The 11,447-nt window shown below is 35.3% G+C and overlaps 2 long non-coding RNA genes across 3 annotated transcripts; both read right to left on the reverse strand.

The window, feature by feature from the left end:
• Nucleotides 1–5,009: 5,009 nt before the first annotated feature.
• Nucleotides 5,010–11,192, reverse strand: LOC129445480 (uncharacterized). The gene is made up of 2 exons (XR_012365233.1): nt 10,346–11,192; nt 5,010–5,431 (listed from the first exon to the last, which is right to left on the reverse strand). It is a non-coding gene; the product is annotated as an uncharacterized lncRNA (long non-coding RNA).
• Nucleotides 6,165–9,609, reverse strand: LOC141358792 (uncharacterized). 2 transcript variants are annotated; one of them, XR_012365212.1, is made up of 9 exons: nt 9,362–9,608; nt 8,880–8,978; nt 8,736–8,790; nt 8,564–8,635; nt 8,356–8,436; nt 7,770–7,848; nt 7,554–7,617; nt 7,044–7,144; nt 6,165–6,659 (listed from the first exon to the last, which is right to left on the reverse strand). It is a non-coding gene; the product is annotated as an uncharacterized lncRNA (long non-coding RNA). The 2 variants fall into 2 exon arrangements; XR_012365213.1 differs by lacking the exon at nt 6,165–6,659 and adding an exon at nt 6,780–6,963 and having other exon boundaries at nt 9,362–9,609.
• Nucleotides 11,193–11,447: the final 255 nt, after the last annotated feature.

Below are 11,447 nucleotides of genomic sequence, written 5' to 3' on the forward strand. Positions count from 1 at the left end.
ATTTCCTTTGTTTTCAATTCTTATTTTTTGAGTTTGCCATGTAAGTTACCTCCTTCGCCGGCGTTGATAAGAGCTGTGTCAAAATGCGTCCTCATTTCTCCGTGCTGTTATAATGATAGAACGAATGAATCCTTAACAGCCGAGGCTATCCCAAACAATTAAAACCTTTATTAAATAAAAGTGTATTAGAAAACTTTTTCTTGTCACTGTTTTAGTATTACAAGTTATGTTTTGTGTTAATATTATTCTGTTTATGTTGCGTATATTTCTAAGGTTGATTATTTGTTTAATCTACATCAATGTGTCATTTTCTAAAATAAATTAATATTTTTGATTACATATTTATTTTAATAAGTCAGAAATATCTCCGCTGTTTTCTGCCGACAGGCGCGGTGGGCGCTACTGGGGGCGCGTGCAACAGGTGACGCAAATTATGGGTCCTCAGAAGGCTAGACCGTCTCATTTCAGTTCTCTTTGAGAACTTCTGAGGCTGCCACCCTGAAAGACAGTGCTCACCTTTTAAGGTTGCATGCTTAGAAGGACACAGCTAATAAGCAGTCTATCCGCCACCCGCCCGAATTTAATTAAAAAAATATTTTTCGTCACGTCATCCGCCCGATCCGCGGTTTATCCGCGAAGTCCGCGGCTGTAACCGCCAACCGCGCATCTCTAACATACACATACACACAAAGACGCGTTTGAAGGGAAAAGCGCGTGTTTTCGGCAATTGCGCAGCCCAATTCGCATCATTGGCATTTCGCATCGCCCCTTGCGAGGACGCGTCTGTCTGATTGCGTCTTTGCATTGACTTTGTATGTAATCTACTCGTTTGTTGAGTATGCCACATAATGAATGGAAACACATTATTCCCTTCGTGGCACCGCAGGCAGCGAGTGCACACGCACAAGCGCAGCGGGTACACTGGCAAGAGTAGAGCGAGACCTTCAGCCTATGTGCCGGGCACGGGCGTCATGCACCATTTTATTAAGGGGCACAGTGTGCACAGCTCACAGAAATGTGTGCATACACAGACATCAAACGAAATATTATAGATTCTTCAGTCTTTTCTATGGCACTTACATTTGTAATAAGCTGAGCGCCCCGCAGCCTTCATGCAAAAACCTCCAAAACAAAAGTGTTGACTAACTTTTATATCAAATACTATTCAATCGGATTAATGACATATTGGCATCATATTTACATCTGAAACGGCATGTTTTGTTTATTTACGTTTTGTTTAATGACTTCTAATTGTGTCATTAATGCATTTTGCAAAACAACTGCATTATCCTATGAAATTAATGTAATTTTAAATCCATAACAACGAAAATGACATAAGCTATAGCCACGTGATTGATTGTAATGTTCAATAACGATTTAAAACAATATGTTTAGATAAAATTATTAGAGTAACAAACTTTTGCATTAAATGTTACCTCGTATGTGAGCATGTGTGATTCTGCGCCCCTGTGAACTCTGGCGAACTTTGGCGTTGTGCCAAGAAGATAAATCTAGAAATCTCTACTAATATAAAGTCCAGACGGTCCTGGGGTTTGGAAATGCTGTGAGCGTTTCTTAGACGTTTTAATTCCTCAGATAGCCAAATGCAACAGCAAAGCTTGTGAGCGCGCTCCGACGCTGATGACGCCAGAATAAAGAAATTTAACACGATCAAAGCGGCGAAAATGACAAGTGAAAGTGACAATGATGCAGCACAGAATTGATAATATTGCGCATATTAAACAGATTAAAAGACAAGTAACAGCTTAATGGATGCTTCTTTGATTTTGAGGTTGCATGCAAAATCCAGTTGGCTCAAAAACCAAGGGTCAGTTTGAATGGGCATGACGTCTCTGGTGCCGGGGTTTAGCCCCGGGTGGCCCCAGCCCAATTTAAACCCTGACAGTGATTATCTAAGTTGAAACAATATGCTTTATATAACCTATAATTAACTGAGTTTTACTTACTAGTTTGTGAGTTTCTTCTGTAATGCATGCAATGGCTGAACAGGAGCGAACAGGACGTCACGTGTACGTCACATGGATGATAGTGCGGCTGCGCGTAATCGCGGGTAAAGGAGAGGGGAGGGGTTAAGGTTGTATTCTATTAAACACATTATACAAATGTATTTTATTTTTTTACATAGCTTTTAGTGTACATTTTAATGAATACATATTACTACTATTATTTCAATCTAAAAATCTCAAAAAAAAAAAAAAAAAAAATCTCATTCTGTTTGGGGGGGCCACTGGGGGGCCAGTGACTTTTAAGGGGGGGCCGCGGCCCCCCCTTGGGGGCGCCACTGGTGCAACGGAGTCGTATTTTGGGACAGACTCGAGCGTCACACCGGAAATAGGTAGAGAAGTTGCCCGTCAGTGTGAGCTCCTCCCTTCCGTCGTCTGATTGGTCTGATTGCTCTTTCGCAAGGACTTCTGGGTTGGTAAAGTGCGTGAAGCCTGCTGCAGTGCGGGCTTCTCTGAAGACCGCATCAAGGGGCAAAGGAGCCGCTGATGAGCACACTTCAACGTGTAAAAATGACAGATGGGACACCCTACGGACTCGTGGACTAAGCAAGCACGCGCAATTTAAGGCCACGAGACCGAAAGTCCACATGAAGTGCGCCATTTGGGACAGGGCCATTATCTGTCTGCACAAGCGGAGGCTGCAGTTTCAGGACCGCAGTTTCAGGACCCTCGTTTTTTTTAACAGCGCCATCTAGCGAAACTGTAGCCTCTGGTGGTGCAGGCAGATGCTACTCGAAAAAAGTGCCTCAAATGCAGTATTTTCACCCAATTTAAACTACTTTTAAAGTTGTAGATGTTTTTAAAGGTTTATTACACCCAAATACTGCTTTCTTTATTTAAATTAAATCTGATTTTTAGGAATGTTAAGTAATTATTGGCTCTACGTTGCATTTTTTAATAACTCATCGAGTAAAATAAACAAGGAATTGTGTACTTTTGCCTTTTTAGTCAATCACATATTCAAGTACAGAGAGAATACACAAGGATGACTCTGGGGGTAGATTTAAAATTTGTGTATTTATAAAATTATATTTGCAACAGTTGAATTTGAACACACACAAAAAAATAGTGTAACACTTTACAATAAGGTTCATTAGTTAACATTAGTTAATGTATTAACAAACCATAAGCAAAACATTTGTTACAGTATTTATTAACCTTAATCTTTATTAAGCTAAATAAAGCTTTTAATTGTTTTTTCATGTTAGTTCACAATTCATTTACCAACTAGGTAACACTTTAGAATACGGATCCATTATTAATGAATAACTACACAGGAACAAATGAGTAATTAAACAATATTAATCTAGTAACTACTGTTAACTAACACAAAACTCTGATTAACAAACTGGTAAGTAATAGCACACAGATGAATGTGGTAGTTCACTATTAACTTATCAGTAACTACTATTTTTTCATACTTCCCAAAGAACTACTGAGAAGTTTCATAATTCATGCAAAGCTAAACGATAACTAATATAGGACAAATTACTAACACTACATTAACACGTTTACTACTGTAAACTAATACACAAGACTGTTTACATTATCAATAGGTAATAGCAGACTTGTTCTCATTGAATCATTGAAAGACTACTGGAACTTATAGATTCATCAACCATCCAAAGCTTATACAGTGATTTTTTTCTTACCTTTTTCTTTATGTATGGCTCCAAGCTCATATGTGAATAGTCTGTAAATGGTTAAGATTCTCCCCTTTAAGATTAGCTTTCCATTAACTACTATATGAATAACGGTAACCCACTAGTAATGACTCAAGTGTTACTACATCATTCTAAAGTAATTAATAATTTTGGGGATCAGTATTCTAAAGTGAAGATCATGGTAACCCCCTAGTAATAACTCAAGTGTTACTACATCATTCTAGATTAATTACTATTTTTTGGGATCAGTATTCTAAAGTGAAGATCATGGTAACCAACTAGTAATGACTCAAGTGTTACTACATCAATCTAGATTAATTACTATTTTTTGGGATCAGTATTCTAAAGTGAAGATCATGGTAACCAACTAGTAATGACTCAAGTGTTACTACATCAATCTAGATTAATTACTATTTTTTGGGATCAGTATTCTAAAGTGAAGATCATGGTAACCAACTAGTAATGACTCAAGTGTTACTACATCAATCTAGATTAATTACTATTTTTTGGGATCAGTATTCTAAAGTGAAGATCATGGTAACCAACTAGTAATGACTCAAGTGTTACTACATCAATCTAGATTAATTACTATTTTTTGGGATCAGTATTCTAAAGTGAAGATCATGGTAACCAACTAGTAATGACTCAAGTGTTACTACATCAATCTAGATTAATTACTATTTTTTGGGATCAGTATTCTAAAGTGAAGATTATGGTAACCAACTAGTAATGACTCAAGTGTTACTACATCATTCTAAAGTAATTACTATTTTTTGGGATCAGTATTCTAAAGTGAAGATCATGGTAACCAACTAGTAATGACTCAAGTGTTACTACATCAATCTAGATTAATTACTATTTTTCGGGATCAGTATTCTAAAGTGAAGATTATGGTAACCAACTAGTAATGACTCAAGTGTTACTACATCATTCTAAAGTAATTACTATTTTTTGGGATCAGTATTCTAAAGTGAAGATCATGGTAACCAACTAGTAATGACTCAAGTGTTACTACATCAATCTAGATTAATTACTATTTTTTGGGATCAGTATTTTAAAGTGAAGATCATGGTAACCCACTACTAATGACTCAAGTGTTACTACATCATTCTAAAGTAATTACTAGTGTGTTACCGTGATCTTAACTTTAGAACACTGATTCAAATCATACATAAAACAGTGATTATAAAATTATTATCAAAAAATATATGTGTTTGACAGACTGTACAATGCACTACTTAATATTCCGGTAATAATCACCTTAGGGCAAATAACCAATGCCCAGGGACCACGAGGACAGTAAAGAGCCAGAGTCACAATGTACAATTTCTCAAGTGTATCATTGTATTTAAAATATGAATCATTGAGCATAATAAAGCATTCAAATAAATGAACAAAACAAAGTGTAATCCTGCATAACAACATTAACAATAATAAAGAAATAACAAAGTTAGATAAAAAAATATTAATTGGAGATCTCGTAATGAATAATAAAAAGCAAGATCAGTGATTAATAGCAAAGTCCCAATAGTTTCAGGGAATGTCTACTTGATGTAACCCGTTGTGTTGAAATAGAGATGCTCCTCAGTATGGTGGAAATCCTCACGTGTTGAACAGGTGTTCCTCAGATCCATCCGTTGCTTTATAAATGAAGGGATTGGAGTTCATTGCGATGATATTCTATTGTTGCTCGTGACACCCGGGATTTTTATGTATGTCGGTGTGTGTGTGTGTGATGTGGTTCTAGAATAAAACAAATAAAGCGCCATTTGTAAGAATCGTTAACTTACTTTATAATATTGCTCTTAAAAGGTTAACGTTAAACACGTGAGACACCCCAACAAACATTTGGACGTGTGATGACCGTTGAAAAGACGTCCGTTCGTCACGTCCCGTCCGCGTTGAAAAATATATCCAAAATGAAAGTTGAGCCGACGTCTTTGACGTCATCTGGCCGTGAATTACACGTCTTTTCTGCACGTCCCTGGACGTCTAAATGCGCCGTATTTTGGATGTTTAAATGTGTTCCTGCATAGTTTAAATATATGTTTTAAGCCCTCATATAGCAAACATGTGGACGTTTTATGACCGTTGAAAAGACGACCCTTCGTCACGTCCCATCGCGGTTGAAAAATACCCTAAATTAAAGTTGAGCGGACGTCTTTGACGTCATTTGGCCGTGAATTACACGTCTTTTCTGCCCGTCCCTGGACGTCTAAATGTGCCGTCTTCTGGATGTTTAAATGTGTTGCTGCATAGTTTAAATGTATGCATATAAAATGAATATACACCCATTGTGTAACATCGTGAAAGGCAATCAATTGTATTGAGGTTTAACACATATTCACAAAGGTTCAAAATCAGTTCAAAATTGGTCCAGTCAGACCTGAACGTCCATAAACCGTTTTAACCACGTGTACTTCACAAACACATTAAAGAATACATTATTTGTGGCCATAACAAAAAAAGAAGCATGTTCTGATTTAGCACTTTTTATTTTTTTTAACCATTTAACTATAATAACAATTTCAAAACACTTTCTATAAAGGGATAGTTCACCCAAAAATTAATATTTAGTCATTTATTCCCTCTCATGTTTCAAACCTGTATACCCTTCTATGTTCTGCTAAACACAAAGATATGTGAAAGAATGTTTTTAACAAAGCAGATCCCACAACCCATTACTACAATTGTAAAAAAAATATTGACAGTTAATTGGTTGTGAAGTTACAAACATTCTTCAATCTTTGTGTTCAGCAGAAAATATAAAGGTATACAGGTTTGAAACATGTGGATAAGAAAATTATAACAATTTTCCTTTTTTGGTGAACTCTCTCTTTAACACATCACAGCTGTTTGGCTTTTTTGTATCCACCACCCCCAGCTCTTCCTGGAGCGTGCTTGAGGTGGTCTGCCATAGCTGCATCTATTTCCGAGTCTGTGGCATTTGGGCTCCACCTTTTCACAGCATCTGAAGGAAGAGAAGAATGTTTCTTTTTTAAATAAATACAATTAAAATTTTGAGGTAAATGACATGCACTTACTTTCAAAATCTTGATGGTCTACAGCTAAAATGATATATTAATATTATATATATATATTATTGTACAAAATATGCTCTGCTTTAAATAAGTGTTAGATCAGTTGTGGGGGATACAGCATTTGTCCCCTCCCTCTACAAAACCACTGTGGTGCCCTTGAGAAAGACCCTTAACTAGGTGTGTCAAAAAATGAACAGGATATTTCTGATAAAGACAGGTGAGCTGTGATGTCCCCTGAATAGATCAAGCATAACAATAAAATTACAATCAATACACAAGAACAAGTTTTTTTAGATCAACATTCCCCAAATTACCTTGAATAACATAATACAAAGGTGTGCCTTTAAAAGACTTCTTTTCCAGATGTCCACCACCCCTCATATTGAACTTTGCCATAAGACAATTTGACATCATTCTGTGAAAGAAATGTAAGATTACTTCACCTTAGACAAATAACCTAAAAGGTCAATAAATCACAATTAACAGTAATGAGCAATTGCATACAATGTTTAAACATACACTATGTGTTAACACTTCACAACTTCACTTGTTTCATCTACCATGTAACAAGTGCTATGAACTATATCCTCATCCCTAACTTTGGGTGACAAGTAATGGCTTACACTGAAATTATGTTTTGATTTCTTGTTTTCAGTATGGCTGACTGTTTAAGTCATTACGAACATTAAAACTTCTCAACAAGTGATGTGTGACGGATTAAATCCTGAATTGAAGTAATATAAATAGCTGGGTTAATTATGGTGGTAATCAAAATATTTTCTTAAATATTATGCAGGATTACACAAATCAAGAGAAATACATACCTGTTCATAACGTTGTTCACGCAGTCTCTGACAGAATATCCACCAACTCAGACAGTTGCTGGACCTAAATGTGAAAACAATTGAAATAATGTTATAGAAAGAAAGATGGAAATATATATACATATTCTTTATGTCACAACTTACGCAGATCACCTTGTTATCAACATATTTGATGTATTCATAATGCACAATACACAGTCATATAGCATTTCTTACATGTTGCATTTGAAGCTGAGGCCAGAGGTGAAGAATCAGGTAGTCTCCATCCAGTAATTTTTTTGTTGTGTTACCTCACCTGTACAAATAGAGTTAATTATATGGTAGTGTAAAATATTAACAGTAAATCACTTCACAGTGTAATACTGCATTAGTTATGAAATCAGCTGGCTGTACTTTTAGGTCTTTGTGGTTGAGCAATGACAGATATTATAAGCTCTGTATTTGTAACTATTAACTCAGATTCAGAGAAATGTAAATATGTTTATACTCTTAGCTTTGTTGTCACTAATGTAAAATCTTGCATGACACCTTGCATGTAATTTCATTAAGTACAATAAACATACACATGCACAATGTATTTTAAAAAATACATAGTAGTGTAAAATATTAAAATAAATCACTTTTTATATAAAAGTTTTTGGATATTATGTTGACATTCAGGCAAAACCCTGACTCATGGAATACATTTTTACCTAAAAATGAGAATGACATTATAAAGGCAAAAGTGTATGCACTTAGGAGCCAAGCAATGTGTTTGTATAGTGTGGGAATGCACCAAAAAAAAAGCATCAGTAGCACGTACGTCTCATAGTGTCACAGCTTATTCTAGGGTATAGATCAATCACACCATTGTGATACCGATGTTTACTGTCATGAAGTGTGCCTGTGTAAACAAAATACACCAAAACAATTTATATACATTTTTGAGTTTCATATCGAAATATATAAAAGTCATTTTTGAAAGAATCATGTTTTTTCGTAGTATTAAGCAAAAGCAGTCAAAAACTTACAACTTAATGTAGGGTAGACAAAGTCAGGGGTCGGGCACGCCTCATCTAAGTGTGGTGGACACAAAACTTGATCTTTAGCACAAACAAGGACATATGACACATTAGAACATTAACAAATGTGTAGACTGTTTAAGTCATATCTACAAAAATTCATATCTACAGTTTTCCATACCTTTTTTTATTGTTTGTAGAATGCACATCTTTATTTGGTTTGTGTTGACCTTCAACTGTAAATAAAACGAAATTGTAATTAATGATATTAACTCCACAATAACAACTCCAATTTGTTAATGTATTTTCAAACTGAGACATTTACCTGACTTGGGTTTTGGGTGGTTATATTTTGGAGGGTCTGTGTAGGACACAGTGCCTTTAACAGCTTGTTTATTTTTATTTGGATGAGGTTCTGCTTTTCCTTTGTACAAAACAAAAGCAAAGGAAGTTAATCAAACAAACACTTCTGCTAAACTTTTAATGCAAAACAGTATTTAATATTTTGCATGTGCAATGTTTAGGCAATCAAATCATTGTAATTCCATTAATGCCAAATAACTTTTATTTTTCAGATAATTTACTTTCTGAAAGAGACTTTCAAGAGGCTACATTAATAAGTTACTTTGACTGTATCCTTAAACATACTTTATACCATGTATAAGTTCAAAGTACGTTAGCTTTTAGCCTTCTAGCTAATTATTGCAATACTCAGTGTGGACAATTCTGGCAACGTTTATTTCGGAGCCTTCGTGTCAAACAAGTAAAACTTAAGCACGTTAATCAAATAATACACAATGTACTTACCCAACAGTAGATTTTGAATGATATATAGACAAAACTCCCTCGTAATCGCTCCTCGTGTTTGAATGTGAACTTCCGGAAGAACGCGTGACGTCACCAATATCTCGCGAGATAATCTGTCCTATCGCGGGATTTTGTAATATCCCCAGATTTATCACTATATTTCTTAAATTAATAGCACAGTTTTTGAAATTACATCCAACTCAGACCTAAATGGTGACCGGATATGTATCTGTTTTACATTTATATGCATACATTCAATAATAAAACAGGTCGGAATAATGACTAAAATGCAGTGTGGCTTTGCAATCACACTGGGCACTTTGTGATTATAATTTATTTAAACAAGATAAAGTTAATATATTTACTTTGTATACAAATCGTGTATTTCATAAAGATGATCCTGTTTTTTTCCTACTAGTCTAGTCTAGACGTGTAAAAGACGTCAGTGGACGTCTATTCACAACCTCTTAAAAACCTACTTTTTGCACTTAAATTAATTATTGCAGTATTAACCAAGGTGTAAGCACAGCATTTGCATATTTCACAATGACTTTATAAAAGGTTTATGATTTTTTATAGAGGGTCATGATGGACTATAAATGCACGTGTAAAAGACGTCACCTAGTGACGTCCTCTTACAACCGATTCACAACAGGGTATAAATATTGAAGCACGCGTAGTAAAAGTCAAAGTAACAATTATACATGCAACCCCATAGAACTATAGACATGTACAAATGTATCTGAATGCATTTTTATGAAATGTTCTGTGTTACATATTTTCACCGATTTGTGCCGTCATACCGCGACTATTTTTGGCCAGGGACACGACGTTGCGGTCGGACCAATGTTTGCTGGGACGCATCTGATGTATAAATATATAAAACATTGCAGCTATGTTATCCAATCTGAATACTTGCAACAATATACCCAACAACTCTTCAGATAATAAGATAAGACCGAATAATAAGCAAGAGTGACTTACAATCTTTATTGAGGCACATCATTGAGGCTCGTCATATATCCGCGAACTCCGATGCAATCATACACCACCTGTAGTCAATCCAACCCGAAAACTTCTCTTCGCTCATCACTCTGTTATTTATTCACCGGTTATGTCATCAATCTGTGATATTACAAACTTTAGAAAGACAGCACATGTACCTTCCTCAACTGCCACAGAGGATCTCGCGTTATTTCTCTCCGTACGCGCGAGTCTCGATACTTCAGCATAACCATGCCTACTAGGCGCAACCAATACCGAAGCAACAATGGTTTCAAAATAGGAAAAAAACAGTTGAGTAACCAATACGTGATAATCACACGAAAACAGGAGTTCGTTATACGATCACGAAAAACGCAGAAATTCGTGATAACATCACGAAAAAATAATCAAAAAATACGTGACTATATCACGAAACTTTGTGAGACTGCGTAGTCTTTTGCACAAACTGTATGTATGGCATTTAAGTTAGATGGTTGACGAATCTATAAGTTCCTGAGAACAAGTCTGCTATTACCTATTGATAATGTAAACAGTCTTGTGTATTAGTTTACAGTAGTAAACGTGTTAATGTAGTGTTATTCATTTGTCCTATATTAGTTGTCGTTTAGTTTGCATGAATTATAAAACTTCTCAGTAGTTTTTTTTTGGAAGTATGAAAAAATAGTAGTTATTGATTAGTTAATAGTGAACTACCACGTTCATCTGTGTACTATTACTTACCAGTTTGTTAATCAGAGTTCCTTGTTAGTTAACAGTAGTTACTAGATTGTTAATACTGCATTACTGATTTGTTCCTGTGTAGTTATTCATTAACAATGGATCTGTATTCTAAAGTGTTACCCATATTTATATTATTTTAACTAAAAAACAAACAAACAAGGAACTAACAAGTTTTTACAACCAGCGTAATACAGTTTTCTTGTACTGTCACTAAGTCAACACAAGCTTTTATGCAACAGTTTAATTAAACCAATTTGCTAACAAGTCATTTACAGCAGTGTTCTATGTAAAGAACGTTGAATGACCTCTGTGTAGGAAATGTGCTACACAAATAAACGTGCCTTGCCATATTACGTATGAT

This window comes from Misgurnus anguillicaudatus, chromosome 3 (genome assembly GCF_027580225.2).
Source record: "Misgurnus anguillicaudatus chromosome 3, ASM2758022v2, whole genome shotgun sequence".
NCBI classification, from domain to species: domain Eukaryota; kingdom Metazoa; phylum Chordata; class Actinopteri; order Cypriniformes; family Cobitidae; genus Misgurnus; species Misgurnus anguillicaudatus.